This window comes from Limanda limanda, chromosome 8 (assembly GCF_963576545.1).
Source record: "Limanda limanda chromosome 8, fLimLim1.1, whole genome shotgun sequence".
Taxonomy (NCBI): Eukaryota; Metazoa; Chordata; class Actinopteri; order Pleuronectiformes; family Pleuronectidae; genus Limanda; species Limanda limanda.
In genome coordinates, this window is record NC_083643.1 from 10,517,794 (window position 1) to 10,538,138 (window position 20,345).

A 20,345-nucleotide genomic window follows, 5' to 3' on the forward strand; every position below is an offset into this window, starting at 1 on the left:
GGTCGTACCCCTGAGCTGTTCACCGCACTGCTAAATTCACGCTTCAGTGGAAGAAAGAAAGAAAAATTCAAAGCACCAGAAGAGAAGGAGTAAGACGGCAGTGAGGGAACAGTGGGAGGGAGACAGAGAGATGGAGGTTAATGACGGACATGAAACCACATATTTCCTGAAAGGTCACTTCACAGACGGATGGCAGCCCGGTGCTGTTCTGCTAATGTTCCCCATCATAAAAGGTCCAGATTCTCATCTTCCATTTCCTTTATTTTGCAAGTGACCCGTTCATTTGGCGGCATGGAAACTTTTACCCTTGCCTTCACGCACTATCAATCACACCAGTGTCACGGGCAAACAATGACGGCGGCGCCGGTGTTAATAACAAGCTTATCAGATAAGTAAAATAAAAAAAACACAAACCGGCGGAGTCTCACACTTCAATCTCCAACTTGTAATGACACGAACAGGTGTGTGAGGACGGCGCACACAAATCAAAAGAGAGTGACGGGATGTGCTGTCACCTTGTGTTAGGTCCGGGGAGAAGCGCCACTGTATTCAGCTGTGTCAGCACGCACACACACACACACACACACACACACACACACACACACACACACACACACACACACACACACACACACACCGTGGATGGATGCTAAGGAGCCTGAAAAGCGGGATGAGGTTGCTGTAAAAGCAATTTCCTCATGAGAGAAAGGTCTCATAACTCTTGTGAGACAAAGCATCTGGGATGGCTGGGGACAGATGGGGGAAAGCTGTGTGAAATTCAACAATGTCCTCATTCACTACAATTGTGTTTTTGGTAACCTTTCCCTTGAAAGTTTCTCTGATGCATTCCCCCCTGTTTTTGAGAGGCTTCACATTAATCACGGCTGACAAGCAGCAAGGCTTTTCTGTTGTCGACAGTGCTTCGGATGGGGGGGTGTGCCTACAGGCGTAATGTAGCGCGCCGGCAATAATACATGTATCTACTCGCATCATCCACTCATACCCTTATACCTCCTGAGCACTTATCACAGATGAACTAATGAACTTGTAGTATTGTCGAGGTAAAATAAATATATCCTGTGCAATGTTTGTCCCTGCAGTCGTCAGTACAGATCCTACTTTCCAATGCTAAATGGGCTGATTGTGCAGTATCAGGAAGGAGATAACCAGCCAAGCGAAACACATAAACAGGAGGTTGACTTTGCTGTTAGGGACAAACATGGGACTGGTTGGCCGGACGAAGCATGACCGACAAAGTGGTTGCAGCAGGTGAAATGTGAAAGAGGGACTCACCTCTTGGGCGGTGACCTTTATGCCTTGAACCCTGACCCTAACTCCTAACCCTGCTCCCTAGCTCTAACCCCTGAGACATTCTATCGACATGAACAGTTAAAAAAAGATGTCGCTATATAATCTAAATATCTTCGTCATTCAGTGTTTTACAGCATTTTGATATATATTTATTGAAATACCCTGTAATATGTTGTTTCCTTTCACTTGCTACAATGCTATTTTTAAATGTGCCGGCTTTTTTTGTGTTTTGGTTGCAAAGCTTTACACAAACAAACCTGTGTACAATTATTTTCGCTGATTTCCAAGCCGAGCCTATACCTGTAATTATAAATCACTGGTTGCTTTTTCTTCTTTTATGCTCTTTTTTATCTGATATTCAGCAAATTAATAGAAATGTCAACCTCAGTTTTCTGCCGTTTGGTTTAATTTGACCAATGATCGATGTAATACAGAGGCATGCTGCATCTGAATGTAATGGTTTGGATTGTGTAGTATTGCCAATTCAGTGAGAGATAACACATTTAAACCTTTGAATAAAAGGCCAACCTGTAGTTGAATAAAGGGAAAGTATCACCCACCAGCAAAAATAACGTGTCCGATATCTTTAACAGAACATTGACAGTTACATTTTAGAAACTGAAAGCCAGCAAACCGAGAGAGGCACCATAGAGAAGGTCACAGGAATGGATCAGCGGTTTAAACTCGTCTGAGAGGAAGAAGAAAGAACTCCACCACAGCCTCTCACTCCCTTTCACTCTGCTTCTTTACCTTTCCCGGTGGTTTTAATGTTCACCACCATGTTCTGTGAAGAAACACATCCATTATCACGAGTGACTCTTTGCCAGGACCTTTTTTGAACTCATGTTTTTGTGCAGTTTGCACAGTTGTGGAGCTCAGTTTCATTTCATTTAAGGGGCAAGTCTTCTTGGTGAACAAGTATTGAACTCTTATGCTGATAGTTGATATTTTGGCTGCATTGAAATGAGCTGTAAACACATCACTGACATTATTGTCACCTTATAAAGCTGATATGGAAAAACATTAGCAAACAGCAGCCTATCAATCCATTCAGGGAAGAAAAGCAAGATTAGCATTGATGGAATTTTGTTTTCTCACTTCACAACACAACCTTTATTTAACAACTTCAATATTAATATCCAGAAGCCCATATAAATAGGAGTATATACAATATGTATATTTATATATATATATATAAAATATAACTTATTAAACTTCTATTCACTCGTCTTTTAAGTCTGTTTTGATCTCGGTCAAACCCAGAACAAAATATCAGTATCTTCAGCTATGTCCATTTGTTGTTACCTGTGTCACTCTGCTGTTCGGTGCTGAGCAGGTACGGTGGAATTTTATAGTGTTTTTAGCTAAAGAGAGAAAAATAACTTTCAGCCTGAAATCAATACTGGTGATGGCTCTTAGAGAAAAATAAAAAGCGTACATTGCAGTTCCTCAAACCAAAACAATGGCCTGAAAGACAGGAAAATGTTCTATACAGTTGAGAAGTGACTTAAAGCAGAATGTGTGGCAATGTGTGAATGTGTCGCTAAATATGTTGTTAATGTAAATAATATTGATCAGTGGAGCTCAAAATACTTCAGTTATGTCTAATATTTAAGAAACGAGTAAAGCCACATGTCAGCAGAATCTTTTGTCGAGTCTTAAAATAGAGGAGCTCTTTTATTTTTAAGCGTCAATGAATAATATATAGGTTTTGGGCCAACGAGATCTCAAAGGTCTGGTGGTAGAAATAGACGAAAATGCAAAACAAATGGGTAATGAACTCTGGAACATGTGAGGGAGGGCGTGGGGGGTGAAGGGAGGGGAGAGGAGCTGCAGAGTGGGACAAGCCGATTGGAGTCTCAACGCCGTGGCGCTGTCAGATCAGGAAAAAAAAAAAAAACGCATTTCTGGGCATCAAAGACACCTGCAGCAGCAGCAGTGTCTCCCGTGATAAAGATGCCACTCTCCCTGCTTTCCCACTCCAATTTTAATTACAAATATTTATAAGCAGCTTAACTGCACGGACAGGGCTTCTTTCTTTTCCAGGCAAGGGTGTGGGGGTGCCTGGGTATCAACGCAGCTGGTGGATACGATAAGATTATTTACCCATTTTTTGGGGTGTTTTATTTGTTTATTTCCTGTTAATTATTCATACCCCCCAAACGATCATCTACTCCACTTTCTCCTCCTCAATACATTAAATGGGGGGGATAGCATAAATAAATAAAAAATGATGATTAATTTATTAATTAGAACACGGGATAAACATTCTCGGTTAAAAGCAAGAGGGTTAAATTGTCTCCCAGCGAATTAAACACTCGTCCTGTGAGTCCAAGGTTTTTGCAAGTCAGTTCCACCCTGATTCTAAACTCAGTGACTTAACAACTTTTTGTATCTGTAAGTTTTTCATCTTCCCTCTCACACGCGGCACGTAGCTCGACACGGCTCAGCCGCAGAACAGCTTTACTTCAGGATCCCCGGTTTCACCAAAGGTTTTTTTTGCCCATAATGAAAGGAGAGGAGAGGAGAGCGAGAGAGAGAGAGAAAATATACATAGAGCGCATCTCCCACCTCTCTGCTTTAACCTCCATGGTGCATTATAATCCTGGAGAAGTGTGGAAGTAACCGTGCATGAGGAGAATGTAAAAAGGGGGGAACAAGCAGAGAGGGTGTGTGAACGTAGGAGATAGGGAAAACATAGGTGGGTTTTTTTCATTCTGCACTTCAGAAAAAACTTTGTTTTCCAGTGAAAGGGGCTGACAGGGGTTGAAAGAGGTTGGGAGGCATTTATCTTATTTGGGTGAGATCTCTTCTGACTGAGCGCCTCGGCAAACTGAGTGGAAGGTTTCTCAGAGATGCTGTTAGAATGTCAATAACTCAACACCTCCTGTAAGTCTGCGCTTTTCTTTTTTCTTTTTTTATCGCTTTGCCCACGTCAGAAAGAGTGGAGCGGCCCAGCCATCAGCTAATGGGAATCCTAATGAAGAGCACGAACGCCAGTCTAAATAGTGACAGGAAAGCCCATTGTGGCGCCGAGTGGTGACGTACAGGAGGTTTATCCTCGTCCCCCAAACGGGTTTAGTTTGTTTTCAAATCGGAGGTGGTCGGTAATTACATTTGGTCTCATTAGTCGTTCCCCCTTGACTCTGCATGGTCATCAAGGTAATGTATTGCAGCTCTTCCTGTTTGGGTGAAAATGGATTTGTGCTGCATTAGCTGATGAGGCAGGTAAATTACATTATGTCTCCCAATGTGATCTTAATGTCAGTGAATCTGGGATGGATCAGCCTCGTGGACATGTGAGCGGAAGTCGTTTCACCACTCGCTCTCTATCTGTCCGCAGCAACACGCAGTAAAAAAGACGACTGCTTATCCTTCAAACCCTCATTTGAAAGACCCTCAATGAGTCAGTCAATCCTCCCTTCACTTTGCAGCAAACAACCGTATTGATAAGGTGTTAAACAGCCAAAGAAGACACAGTGAGAGACGTGGTGAAGGTTGAATGGCACAAAAGGGCTAAAAATGTCTTTTAGGAATCGAATGAAAAAGCAACATTAGGCGATGTCGTCCAGCTACCAGTCTGTGAAAAGAAATTGTATCCAACTGATATCTGTGGGTTTAAATTGTTTGTTTGTCAACAGGCGAGTTTATCTCACTAATATAGTATCTGACCGATATCTGTGGGTTTAACTCGTTTAACTATTTGTAAATGTCTCCCAAATGCACAGTCATCCAAAACAGTTGTCTTTGATAAAAATTGTATCAACTAATTATTTTCAAGCATGACCATCAAACTTTATTATTTTTGTTAAATTTACCCAATTTAGTGGGATATTGTATTCTGTTGGGTAGTTATGCTGTCCTCTACTTTTTAGTTTGTCACTTCCTGTTTTATTTTGTTTTTCACTCCTGCTTCACTTCCTCCCATTGTTCATTTCCCCCCCACTGCACTCACCTCACATACATCTCATCACCAATCACTAACCCAGTGAATAAACACCTGCTCCCTGACCACTTCCTGTCTCCTGTTGCCTCCGTGTACTAAACTCTCCTGTGTTGCTTCTGACTTCATGACTTTTGTAGCGTTTTGTTTACCTGTGTATGACCATATATTACATATACAGAATATGCTGTATTGCAGCACATTGAATTTAAATTCATAAAATCTGTATCATATCATGTCTTGTAAAAGTGCTCTATCTTGTTTACCATCTCTCAGTGGTAATATATGCACTATTGCTATGGCTTAGTTGTTGCCAAGATCTGGCAAACAAGAGCAGACCGGCCAAGTGCCATCATCTCCCATGGTATGTGGGTCAGATGTGGGATGTAGGCCAAATCTGGGCCAAAATAATTGTTATGTAGGTGGCTACATGCTGGCTACTGGTTATGTGACCCCCCTCACATTGGCCGACTTTTTTGTCTTTCCTGGGAAACTATATTGTGTTTAGTATCCTCTCCACTTCTGTTTGATTTAGATCCTGTTACCTTCAAGGGAAAAAAGAAGATGTGGATGAGGAAAAAACTTAACCACCAAAGAAAATGGACTCAGCTCTCGGTCGAGACGTAAGATCATAATATGTGAGACATGCTTTATTTCAGTGTGAAGGTTCTTGTGAGAAGCAATGAAAAACATAAAAGCCAGAGCAGGAAGAAAGTTTGAACTAGCCCGAAGCCTTGCCGACCTGTCTGTGCTGCGGAATGATTTCTTTCTACTGAACAAGTTCAGAAAACTAATCTACTCCTTTAAAAACAAGTAAAATATTGTAGAACTATGTGGAACTATTAGCTATAAGAGTTTCACCGAAGTCCTCCAGGGATTACGATTGGTCCCAGCCACAGGTCTCCAGAGGAAAAGGGTATCAATTGGGACCAAGCCAATAAAAGCAACTGTTTGGGGAGAAAAAAAGCTAATTCCAAGAGAAATTGGGAAATGTAGCCTCGGGTCCTTCCACATTATTTGAACAGAGGATGAGAGGAAAAATGGAGGGAATAGAATACACTTGGAGAACCGGCAGTAATAAACAATTCTATGAAGTAAATACACTACAGAAAAGATGCCACTGTTTCCCAGAGTCAACAACATGCACGAGAGCACAAGACTAACATGCTCCGACACAGCGGCAATACTGATGTAGCCTTTGTTTGCACAGAATGATGGTAAAATACTCTCCTACTGCAAGAGAGACAGTACCGCTCTGAATGTGCATTAGAGCTACATGGTGGAGTTACAGCTCCACTTACTGCTCTGTACCTCAGCGCAGTGCGATGGCTGATCCAAGCCAGACCGCAGTTTGTTTTTAACGGCCTGGTATCCAACTGTATAAACCCGGATCTATTTCTGGTCCCTTGTTTATAGTAACCCATCACTCTGCACAAACAGCAGCTTGTTAAAAGTGGAAGATCTTCCTGTTACACACTGTTTCCAGCGAGTAGAGTAGCAAAGTGGAGTGGTGAGAACAAATACACAGAGGCCATGGATTCTGCATCCCGAAGAAATAAAAGAGCATCGTTTGTCTCTTTAAGTAAATTAACAAAGTGATATATGAAAAGTTACTTAATTTTGTCCAAGATAGAGACCTAATAGTTTTTAACGTATTTATCTTATCAGTTATATATATATATATATATTGTGTGTGTGTGTGTGTGTGTGTGTGTGTGTGTGTGTGTGTGTGTGTGTGTGTGTGTGTGTGTGTGTGTGTGTGTGTGTGTGTTTGTGTGTGTTTGTCAGATCATGGGGGACATTTTTCAGCCCTGAGTAATCTCCACCAACAAGACTTGACAACTTTATGTTTCCTGAGAAACTCAATGCAGAGCCAAATGTCTCTTTGCTTAAATGCTAAGAGCGTAAGGTAATAAATGAAGGAAACTCAAGTTCATATGAACGTCTTCATTGACTCAGAGTTACTTCCATTTCGATTTTGGCAGTTACACAACATGACGAGGCTATTTGGTGTTTTCAATGTTTTTAATGTAGATCTGGTTTGGGACTGTAGTGGGAGTGGGACTGGAACGTGTGTCGGTGTGGTTCCGAGTGGGTTGGGGGCAGAAAGCACCAGCACATACCAGATAATGTGATTATGCAACATTAAATTTTCCCTGTAAATAAAACTGTCAGTGTGTCTGAACAGTGCTGCCAGTACCATCAATTAATTTGTGACTCCTATAAAACGTTGCAGAGTTACATAACGCCCGACACCACTTGTGCCTCCCACAGATCTACAACAACAAGTTAATTATACGGATGTCACTTCTTACCCACTCACAAGATTTGTTTTGAACATTTGCTGTCATCAACATTTAACATGATTGTTGACAATAACTTCAGGGGTGACAGCGACGGGCAAGACGACCGGGTCGCAACAAAACAAAAACAAGAAGGTCCGAGTGGAACACACCAGTTCAGTGCCACATCAGACACAAATTGTGTTTTCATTGTGGAGATATATTTTTACATGAAAAAATTTCTAAAACCTGACACAATTACTCATCAGTCGAAAAATAAAATAAGCTACAGAGCAATATTTTTAAAGCAAACTCGATACGAGCTAAAGTAGATCACAGAGGTAACCATAGCATTTCCATCATTTGTGTTACAGTATTATGAGCATGACACCATAGCAACTGTTATAAAAATGTGTTGTTTGCACAATTCAGATATAAATTGCACATTCATGTGTTTACTTAAATATTGCGTCCTTTATTTACTTTTATTTATTTTTCTTTATTCACTGTAGGTTTTTTTTACTTGAGTTACATTTGGGGATTTGCCTGATGTGCTGTTGTGACTTTGTGAAAGGGAACCATTGTTTATTCTGATCAATAGATGGAAAAAGATCGATCAGATGATTTCAACCTTCTGGATGTGAAGGAGCCGGTCACATTGAAGCCCTAATGAACAGAATGTAGCGCAGGTAAAGGAAAACTACTCATGCCACTATTGATTTGAAGAAAAGATGCAAATTAATACACAAAAAGCTTTGAAAAGACAAGTGGAGTACTGTGAGAGGTACCGGATGTTTTTGTCACTCTGTGGAATGGTTTGCATCGATGGCCGCACTTCAGTCATAGATGGAGGGGTCTTTCAGAAAAATGGAAAGAAAGGAGCAGCAAAGTCTATTTTTTTCTGTTCAAGTGTCTTTCCTCCTCTTCAAACTCAGGCCAGAGGAGGAAACTGGCGAGTGCACACAGGAGGTGTAATGTGGTTTCAGTGTCTGGGCCCCTGTGGTATAGTCCCCTCAGGTGGAAAAACCTCTCAGACTGTGTTGGCACATCCGCGCTCCAATTACCAACAGCGGGAGCACCCTTTCATTTCTATCATGTCTTTCTTCCTTGCTGCACCCTTCTTCTGTTTTGCGTGCGCTCTCCTCTGCGCCCGCGGCTCCTTCACCTCCACTCACCCTCAACACTTTTCATCTAATCATCTGGCTCAACAATCATACCTTTTTTTTTTTTACCCCCCACTCACCACTGTGTTGTACTGCTCTGAAGGACTGCCACTCTCACCGGAGAATTACTTACACTACTGGGGCCACAGCCAGGATTTGGCCGGGAAACCTCTCTCTCTCTCTCTAAATGGAAGCATATTGGACTCTGAAGATCAGACACGAGTGGATGTGATGATTCGACTCATCTGTCGCACACACAGACGGCCACCGAGCGGTTCAATCCACAGGAGGACTGTACCATTGCATTTGAGTTGGGAGTCTCTAATCAGACGACCAGTCTTATTGATTTCCTTCTCTCCACCTTCACATTCACGAGTCTCTTCCTCGTCTGCTCCCTTTGCTTCTTCATCGATTATTGTTTTTTTCTTTCTTCTTTCATTCAACCTCCTTTTAATCCGATCCGACAAGCCGTCTCAAGTTTTTTCCATTTCTGCTCTTCAGTCTTCATCTGTGCTACAACTTCCTATCTTATATTTATAACACAACTTTTTACATCATGCAGTAAGCTATTTGTGCATTGACCAGTAAAACAAGGTAAAATTATTTATTTTTCATTACGCCATCCATTATATTTAAGAACGGAAGTGGATAGATTGTCAATGAGATTATTAGCAGACCAGAAGTGTGTTTACATATTGAGTGACAGCCTTGAGCTCTTCTGTGATTGAAAAGTGCTGACGGTGCTAGCCATTGCACCACCAATCTGGCTATGAAATAACATCCCAAAATGAAACTAGGTTAAATGCTTTCTGATTTCCTTCATGGATATTTCATCATCTAACATTCAGGCAAGTTTTTCATTCATCCATTATCCATACTGTTATCCTGAGGTCTCCAGTTTATTGCAGGGCCAACAATGGGAAACAAACAACCATCCACTCTCGCAGTCGCACCTAGGGACAATTTCGTGTCTCCAAGTAGCCTAATCCCAATCTGCATGTCTTCTGACTGTAAGAGGAGGACGGTAAATCCCACATAGACGCAGGGAGAGCAAGCAAACTTCACACAGACGCTAGGCGCCTGGCCGGGTCCTGATTCCCGTCATGTATGTGATTCAACATGTTTGAATTGGAAACAGACAAAACACACTTTGTCTCCTGCCCCGACAGAAAACTTTTCTCAAGTCAGGATTGTCAAACAAACCCAATTCATCATTTTAGTACCAAATGACTGCACGCTGAGAGCAGTGAGTGATAAAGTAATGAACTCCTCGTGGCTGCGGAACTAAAAGACATGATTCATCATTTTGGTGATCCTACTATATTTCTCTTTACTTGCCCGCTGGGGAGACGTTGTCTTCCCATTATAATTAGCATCAAGGCTCCCTCTGTGTAGAAGGCAGCCAGCTCGGGGAACTCAGGGATGGTTGAGTCAATACGTCTTCTCTGCACTTTTAATACAGAAATGCAGAATGACTGACAAGTCATTTCAACAGGGCTTGACTCCCAGATTCCCATCCGTTCAAAGAGTCTCTTATGGAGGTAACGACACAGAGCGGCTGCTTGAACTCGCCTTCAAGACATTTTTAAGGATTGAGATAAGCTTAAAAACCCACAGGAAAAGCAAAAGTGTGCATTAGTCGTGTGTGACTCACATTTACTGTTGTTGCAAACAAGAAAAATGGTTTGAAATAGCTTTTAATGGCTGCTGATGTGGCATTTATTACACATAAATATTAGATTGCTCTCATATAAATCCCTCTTGGTTGATGACTGATCATCCCATTATTTATTTCTAAGTTATTCTGTATCACTGAAACTGAGGATGGGTCACAGCACTTTCTTTCCCCTTTTACCTGCTATTAATCAACCCCTGACCTGAACAGAGTTATAACTCGATTGAAGCCTTACTCTTCATCTCACACCCAAACTTGAAAATGGGGAAAACCCACTTGTGTACATCATCCAAATACCCTTATTATAATTGTTTTTTTTACTCTGGTCAAAAGGTACACCCTGGACAGGTTATCGGTGTAAATAGACAAAATTAGCGAGATTAGCTTTGCTGTTTTGGGACGTTTTCAGTATTCCTCCAGCTGTCAGGCTTTTGAACTTAGACACCCATGCATCTTTGTCAGTTGTGTCGACCAGATCCGCTTCAAGGTCAGGTAGACTTCCTCCTGTCAATGCAGACGTGTTCAACAGGGATGGGTCGATGTCCAGGGCTGTGACAGGAAAGGATAGTTAATTCTCTAAGAGTGTGGGAGTGAGAAAGCTTTCGTCCATGTACATCTCTCAGTGACACTGTCAGCTTGCCCTCAAACCCTGAAACATGTTCCAGCAGCTGCTGGGCCATTGTTCCCTTCTCCCTGGGACCTTTGTTCAGTGTGGTGAGGTGATTTGTCACATCCACCATGCAGTGAATCTTCTCCAGCCAATTGGGATCTTCCAATTCTCAGTCTGGACTTTGCTTGGCAGGAAGGTTTTCAAATGTTCTACACAAGGTGCAGATCTTTTTAGGACAACCACAGGAGCATGGGATCTGATTATGCATGGTCATCCTCACCTAGCAAAGCAAAGAGCAGGCGGTTGTTGAAGCCATGATTTTAACGTTATTTTGTTCGTCTGGATGATCGCTTCCAAAACACTTGAAGGGAATGTTTGTGTCCACGGTGCTCCTTGGCTTCGAGATGCAGGGAAACTTGAACTAGATCCAAAAACTTTTATAGTAAAGTTGTAAACCCCTTCTGTGTCTCTCTCGTACTAGATGTCCCATCTGTAGCCACCGACATCATGTGATGATGTTGTTGGCTTTTATCTGCCTCACAAATGCCCCCCCCCCCCCCCCCCCCCCCCCATACACACACACACACACACACACACACTCCTCCTGACGTTTGGCCTTTCATTGACATCAACACAATGATTTCTTCCAGCGTTCCACCAGAGTTTACACACCTGACACCATTGTCTGCTCAATGTCGTTAACATATAAATGCTGGAGCTGAGTTTATGTCCCTGATTTTCTCACCAGTGAAGTTTGCAGTCACTTTTTATGGCCCAGTCTTTGCGCAGAGGTGCTTGTCACTAATGTTTTGATCGATCTTAGTTTTAGTTTTGAAGTCTGAGAATAGCTGCTGTTTTTAATCAACTGGTGGAGCCACTGTCCGTGAACAGCTTTCCAAGCCTTGCTCTCTCCTGAGCTGCCACAAGACTAGCAGCATTATTAAAGTTTGGAGATTTGATCAATTCCTTAAAACAACCTTTACTCTGCCCTGCTTTCCACAGCAGTTCTGAAACCAGTCATTTTCTTTCATCCCCTGCCAAATACTTCTCAGCAAATGCAGTGGTGCTTATTCTGGAAAAGTCTTTTTTCGACACTACAGTTTTCCCGAGTGGTCAAATACTTTATAATCCCTCCAGTAATGTTTGGGTCTGCCCCGGGGACTCCTCCAAGTTGGGCATGACTGGAAAACCTCCAATTGGAAAGCGCCCAAAGGGCATCTTAATCAGACGCCTGAACCACCTCAACTGGCTCCTTTCCTCGAGAAGGAGCAGCGACTCTACTCCGAGCTCCTTCTGGATGCCTGAACTCCTCACTCTGTCTCTAAAGCTAAACCCAGCCACTATACTGAGAAATATTATTTTGTCTGTTTGTAACCAGGATCTAATATTTTTGGTCATATATGTACAAAATATATTCTGTGTCTAAAATACTATGATAGCACCACAGAATGAAAAAGAGAAGAAAAGAGATGAAGCCGATCTAAGTGGTTATGTAATTGCTGCCTGGATTATGCTCAGGAGCAACGTTTTATCTGGGGCAACATTTTATAAGAGCAGAAATTTCCGGATGAGATGAAGGATTTAGTTTGCTGAACTCTGATATCAAAGACCAATGTACCTTATATAGCGGCATCCTGTCTGCTTAAAGGTTCTCCCCCTAAAAAACAAATGGTTCGTACCAAGTTTGGTACTGATCCCGGTTTTGTCTGAATGATAAAAAGTACAGGTAAACAGCAATTCAGATAACAATCTAGAAGATGCTTCGAGAGTGCATATGAGAAAGAGTTTGAAAAATCGATCCACCTTTTGTATCCAGATCTGCTCCAGTATTTGATGGATACCCTTTTGGGTTTTTCCCCACCTCTCCACAAAATTTCCTGAAAATCGGCTCAGTAGTTTTTGTGTAATCCTGCTGAATGACAAACAAACAAACAGCATTGAAAACACAACGTCCTTGGCTGAGGACAAACTTATCTCTTCCAAAATACAAATAACGTACTCAAATAAAAATATCTATCCCATAACGCATGAAGGAGATTGCGTCCTTTATCGTCAACAGACAGGACGGCTCCACGGCAGTGATATTTGATTGTGCCCTGGCTCTGTTTCCTCGTCCTCTTTTACAAAGACAAAGGGTTCAGATAATCATTCATCAAAGTTAGTAATTACATTTTTAGAAGTGATTGAAACTGAACACTTTGCCAAAATCATGGGAAAGAGCAGCTCACCCCTTTTTTTCCAATGCCACCATTAGTGGCAGAATTATTTATGGCTATGTTGCTGGTAATGTGGCCCCGCCCCCCCCCCCCCCCCCCCCCCCCGTGTATTTCAGCTGCTCTGCTTGCACTTTATGCCCCTGGTTGCTGTGCTCAGACTCCGACTGCAGCTGCATTGGTGGCCTACTGCCTTTTCCTCCCTGTGCTGTGTTTGTACATCCTGCCACTGTGATGTATAATGAAAACAAATAACACAAACCAGCCACTTCAGTGGAGTTGCTCGCTGAGAAATTGCAGAGGCAAAGGATAGATGGCTGCAGCTGTACAAAGGTAACGCAAGTGGAGCAGCTCCTTCTTTCTCTCTCTGTGAAGGTTACAGAACAACAAGATTAAAGGGGTGTCAGTCCTCAGCCTTAAACGGCCGGCAATGAATGTATCTCTGCTCAGAAAATGAAGGAGCGACCGAGGTAGAAAATGGCAGAGGGTGTGTGCGAGGGACAGTGGAAGAGGAGGAACAATGGAGTGTGGAGCGAGAGATATTGGGGGAGTTTGGTGAGCCGTTTTTGGAGGAGACGACGAGTGTGATGATGGGTCAAGAGGCAAGTGATGGATGACACAGAGAGAGAAAGGGAGAAACAGAAGGAGAGAGGATAGCGAGGGCAATTGTGCTGTTCTTGACACTTCCACAGAAAACACCTTGACAAGCTGTCAATCAGACGGGCTCGCCTGATTGATTTTCTCCTCTTTTCAATCAGCATTTCACTTCCTTCAGACTGTGCCCTGATGCCGTCGCTCTCTGCTTTTTTTCTCACGTCTTCTTTGCACACACAGGACCGAACCGGACTGTTGCAGCAGACGTCCTCAAGCAGCAACACGAATTAGGTGGGAAATTAAAAAGAAGTTAATGTTAAAAACATCACCTCTGCACAGCTTATTAGTGCAGAAACTGTTTTTTAGATAAATGCACCTGAGGAAAAACAAAGTAACTCAATAAAATTCTGGGATACCTGACCTGAAATTACACAATTAATGAACTACAAATGAGCAGTGCATAAGTATTCATTTATAATAATTCATGATTGTTGAGTTTCTGAAAGGTTGGTACTCTTCTTCTGGTTATTAAACTAGAAAATATACTAACTGTACATAACACTGTAGAATAATGAAGCCAAAATATGTTGGATACGGCCGCTGGCATCTTGTTCTGGTGAAATCTGGAGCAAGAGTCCTAATTATCATGACTTCTATGATGTCTCGCCATTTTGATATCGTAAAATTACAAATGAAAATCGTACTCAGAAAAAAAAATTATACTTTAAGATTTGTCAGTGTGATTAAAAACATTTCTAAAGTGACAAAAACTGTCTCTTCTAAAAAATCATCTTATGAACATTTTGTCCGATTCGCATCTGCTAAAACCAAAGAGCCTTTTTTTACGACGTATAATAAAGCCAGCCACTAGGGGGCAATCAAGATGTTTTGGCTTCACTTTTGGGGTCTGCTATTTCCTCCATCCTTATATAGAGTCTATGGTGCATACATATATATTTATAATCAAAAATATGTGCCATATCAATATCACAGTATCAGAGCTTCTTACCCTTATACAACAATGCTTTGGCAAAGTCATTTTACAGTTAAATAATATTGCTTTGACAATATTATCCACAAAACAATATCACAGTATGTTTTACGATGACAAGATAATCGACAGTCACCTCCCTGTCGATGAATTATAGCACCAGCAGATTCACATCTAGTAACGTAGGTGTAGTAAGTTCACCTGATTTGCCGCCGCAAATAAACATACAGGAGAGTAAAAAATATAAATCAGCGTTGAAGAAGGACAATGAGCCAGGTAACCTTTTCATAGTCTTCTAAAAGGTTAACAAGCAGCCAATAAAGCCCGGTGCAAAGCCGCTGTAGGCTCATTTGGAGAAGACCAGGAACATGCAGCGTGTTGATCAGCTACACTGTGCTACCTAAACCTATAAAACCCTAACAGCTGCCAGTCCCTCCCACAAATTGTTCTAATCTTGTTTCACAGCAGTGTTTCTGAGACTAGGGATTTTCTAAGAAATAATAGGCTCTTATCTTAAATGTGCTATAATATCATTGGAATTTATGCAGATGACAGTGTTTATCGCAGCAGTGGGACTCCACAGCCCCTGCCGGGTTCCACTTTACCCTTGTGCAGCTGACTCGGATGGTGGGCAGAATTCCTGTGGTAAAAAAATAAAGAAATGTGAGTGTGGACAGTGGGGGTGTGTCCGGGAGACAGAGCCCATTGATTTCCATGCGGATGGATGAATAGATCAAATGCTTTTGCTTTCTCTCCTCAATTCCCCCAGCATTCGTGAAGGCGAAGGCCAATCAAATAGCCACCAATTGTGTTGGTTTTTCAGTGAAATAGGGGGCCAAGCGGGAGCAGGTTTTATATTAATCAGAGAGACAAATGGTAGAGGGCATGCGGGGGGGAGTCTTGGGGGAGAACCTCTGCCACTATAAAGAGTAAGTGGAAGGAAAAGCCTGCAAAAAAATGAGGAATAAAGAGGAGGAGTAAATATTGAAAACCTAAACGGCATATGATGGACGCAGGTTTTACTGTTAAGGATAATAAATGCACAAAAAAGCTGCACACAAGTAAAATAATAATAAGAAGAAGAACGATTAGGGAAAAAAGGTAAGAAACCACATGCATGCATAGATTTAGAGAAATGAAACTGAAAACAGAGATGTTACAAGCAGAGAAAGTGGGATATTACTTGAGGAGAAGAGATGTGCAATTTGCAGCTGCAACATAATAAGAAGGTGATAACATCGGGCAGCTTTGCTTGTTGCTTTAGCAATAACATCTATCCATCATTCAACATGCTTCCTTCACAGTTTACCAATGTGTCAATCACTCACCCATCTCACAGCCCACCAGAAAGTGAAATCAATTATCTTACCAGTGACCCTTTCCCCCCCGGAGCCATTGACCCTGTTGCTTTCCAGCATTTACCATGAATATGAAATTCATGATGCAGATTATATTCCTGATTACAGAGCCGCTGTGTTCCTTTTACATTGTGAATAGTAGGTAGATGTAATCAGGGCCCTGTGGCAAAGGGCCCCCCCATTTAGTTTGTGTGAGAAGATAGCGACAGGGAAATGAAAAACTCTGTCTCATTTCCTGTCTGCTGCGGCCGCTATGAGGTTTCAAAGCACAAAATGTTCTGCTGGTGATACATATCGCTCAGCCTTTACACTCCAACCGTAAAACCCAAGCACAAAATTGCTTTTCCCCCACTTTCTCTGTCGGCCACCACGAAGGCCAGTGAAGAGTAGGGCTTGTGGGGGGGGGGGCCATTATGCAAGAAGCTGTATGCATCTCACAATTTCCTTTTGCCCGCAGCTCGTGGCCCAGGCCTGGCAGTCTTGCCCACCAGGGTCACAGTGAAAGCCATAACTGCAGGCTTAATTAGTCCAGGGGATATATGGTTGTGTTTGTTCCCTGTCTGCCACAGGCTTCATAAATATTGTAAGTTTGAGATACCCAGGCACCAGACGGTTATTAAAAATGAAAGCATTGTTTGACCTCCAAACGCAGCATGCACTTCCTCCCATTGTGCCTTGCATTACACCTGCATGGGGGGCTCCCTACAAAGAGAAGGATGGCTGCACCTCGAGGAACCCCAGCATCATGTCAAAGATCCCCCGCTCATCAGTTTGGCCCGACAGAAACAAGTGTTGATTGTGCCGAGCCTGCAGAGAGGCACCAGGGAGAGGGCCAAGAGATTAAGGCTGACAAATCAGCCTCCTCCTGTGAGAGAAAACGCGATACGAGTTTATGGCCGACTGCCAGACTAAAGTTCTGGAATATAGCCCTGTTTTTCCAGTTTTTATCAAAGTTTAAGCAGTGCATGTGAGTTATCTTTAAGGTAAAAATGTGTTGCAGAAGAACCAATTCTTAACGAAAAAAGTCCAAAAAACAAACAGAGTAGCTGTTTTGTTGACTTGTGTACTTCTATTATCCAAAAGGTTTCCAACAATGTCCAAACGTAATTAGACTTTTCATTTTGGTCGCCTTTTATATATTCACTCTACCCGAAGATTTACCTGTCTCTGCAATAACCTTCGAGACAAATGACGTATGATGAAAGAAAACCACGCTGCTAGCCTGTCAGCTGTTTTCTCCTTCCACTGTTTGTATTGTATTGATTGGTGATTATTGATTGTCATTTGCTGTGTAACGTGAATAAGGCTTTAATGCATGATATTATTCCTGAACTTGTTTTGCGCCTGAGTCGCATCAGGTCGATTTTTGTCTGCACTGATGAAGACAACAACTCCCATGACCCCACGCTGCTTTACAAACTCATCGGAGCGACACCCTTGCCGACCAGAGATACCCACAGTGTTGTACATGTGTAACCAATGTGTTCAGCTGCTGGATTAGTCAAAATTAACATTAAATATTAATGTATTTTAGGAGAAGGGCTCCATTTGTTTTATACTTTAATTTCAGAAATATTAAGTTATTGAATGTAAATTCATATTAAAGATTTCACACGTCATTAATTAGCATTTTGCTTGAACAAAAGTATCTGGAGACTCACAAGTTCACACTGTAGAATTTGTAATCTGTGGTGTATTAACTCCAAGTCCCATTTTTTAAAGTAGACAAGGGTAAATAGCTGAATATAAAGGTGCCCGTACAGGTTTTTTCGATCGTATTTTGTGTTACTGAGCAGAAACTCATGTAATTTTTCTCTGACTGACAGAAAGAATGACTAAGAGCCTTGGAATATAATTAAAAATCAATGGGTCAAATATGGGGGTGTTTAAAAATGCTCACCAAGAAACTGCGGAGAAACCGATTAACCCAAAATATGAATTTGCAAAGAGTCCTTAACGATCAGCAGCAGAAGCTCCCGCTCTATTTACCTGTTGTTGTTTGGATCAGTGTGAGATTCCTGGATAATGTGAATTATTGGTCTTTGTGCAGGGTTTGGTTCTGTTTATGGTTTGATGGAGGCAGTAACAGTGAGGCAGGAGTTGTGTTGTGAGTCTAATTCAATACTGTGATTGGAGCCTGCTACTTTATTACCTCAGTGAATGACCTGCTCTCTCCCTGTTCCTCTAACATTCAATCTAGGGTTTTATATAGGTGTTATCTCACACTGGCACAATAGCACGGAGGATACTGGATACTCTGGGATGTGCAACAATAATATGAACAAATTATGTACTCCAAACAGAAGGGAATCGAATCCAAATTAAATTGTCTTGTTTGTGTCATTGTGTGGACACTCACACACAGTCCACGTTCACAAACTCTATTGTGTCCTTTGTGTCCCTGACTTTTAGGGACATTGCATTGACTTCCGTTCATTTCCTGGAGAAAAGTTCAAACTAAACTTAATCACGACTACTAATTGCATCAGTTGTTCTACATTAAGGACATGGACACAAAAAGCTGTGGACTCCACGGACGCACAGTTGTTTGAATTAAAGTCCACTTGAAAAACATGCTCTATAAATGCACAGCAAATTAGCGTCTGGCGTCAATGGAGAATCATGGATCACATAAAGATGGTGGCATACCTGTATCTCAAACTTTCATGGGGTCAAGAACCATCCGATTTTGAGAAAATCCCCCAAAATGTATTTTAATGGAATGTATTAATGGAGTAACCCACACATGCAAGATTTAGAAGCTATCCTTGTTAGGACTTTACACTGACTTCCATTCCTTGTGGACAGCTTAACCAAAACTATATTCCTAACCTTAACCCGACCACAAGATATTACGTGTTGCCTCATCAGGACCGAACATTGGTCCCCATGAGGACTACTGGTCCTGACAAGGTCTGTAATTATACTGGGTGAGGTCCCTGAAGAGGTGACAAAGTGCACACACTAATCTTCAAATGGAAAAAGTTTAACAAATCATTTTCAAGTGCAAATAAGACCTCATCTAATCAACACCACCGGTTGCTATATATACTGCATACCTGTAAATTGACATCATCTGTTATCTGGGATGCGTGCAAAACTGTCTTCATCAAAGTTCACCTCAAACTTCTTTGACTCCTGTGCTGCAGTGCTGCCTTCCGGTGAGTCATCAGTTGCATTTGTATTCCATTCACTGAATTTTGAATCCAATGGTGAACTGCTTTTTGTCGATCTATAAAAACATTTACTGATTTGTATGATTAATTGAGATTTTAGCCATGCTAGCACCGTCCCTCTGGGAATGAAAATGCTGGTTCTTTAGTCAGTCGGTCAGTCCACCACTTTGCAGACTGAAATATCTCCACAACTACAGAATGGCTTGCCATTAGTTTAATACGGATATATCAGTGGGGCACACAGGATGAATCTCAATAACTGTTAGTGATCCCCAGACTTTTCAACGAGCACTACCAGCAGGTCAAAGTTTTCATTCATCGTATGAAATATCTCAACATCAACGGTATGAATCAGCAAAATGTTTTGTAGAGACATTCAGAGGTTTTCAGGCGGTGAATCCTAATGACTTTGGTGATCCTGTGACTTTCCCTCCAGGCTGACATTTGCAGTTGTGAGTGAAAAGTCTTGGTGTCTATCGAGTGCACTGCAGTAAAACTTTGAACGGACACGTTCCACCTCAGGGTGGATTGTAGTAGCTTTGTTGGTCCCTTAAATTTTCATCTAGTGTCGTCCTCAGGTTAAGATACTTTACAGCAACTACTCCTGCAAAAGCAGTAGTGGATATCTGTTCCAATACATCACACAGGACAAATGTCTTTCGATTACAAATCACAGACGACAGTTTAGCTAATCTCTACTAACAATAACAATGCAGTTCAATAATAAAGTTAATAATGTTGCATTTTGGTCAATGTGTTTCTGGAGGCTACAAAAGCCTGGTCAAGCATCATTGGTCAAACAACTGATGGCAACCAGGCCGTTTGACAGTTGACATCTATGGGTTATTGTTTTGGGGGGGGCAGACGCAGATTCTTAAGTATCTTTGCCTCACACAACTGTCTTCTGAAAAATACATGCATGGCTGCACAAGGTCAAGTAAAGGTTGTGTCACAAGTCGTTGCAACAACTGTCATCTAATCTACTTTGATTCACGTTAATGACCAAATTGCTTCGTATGTAAAGGTCAA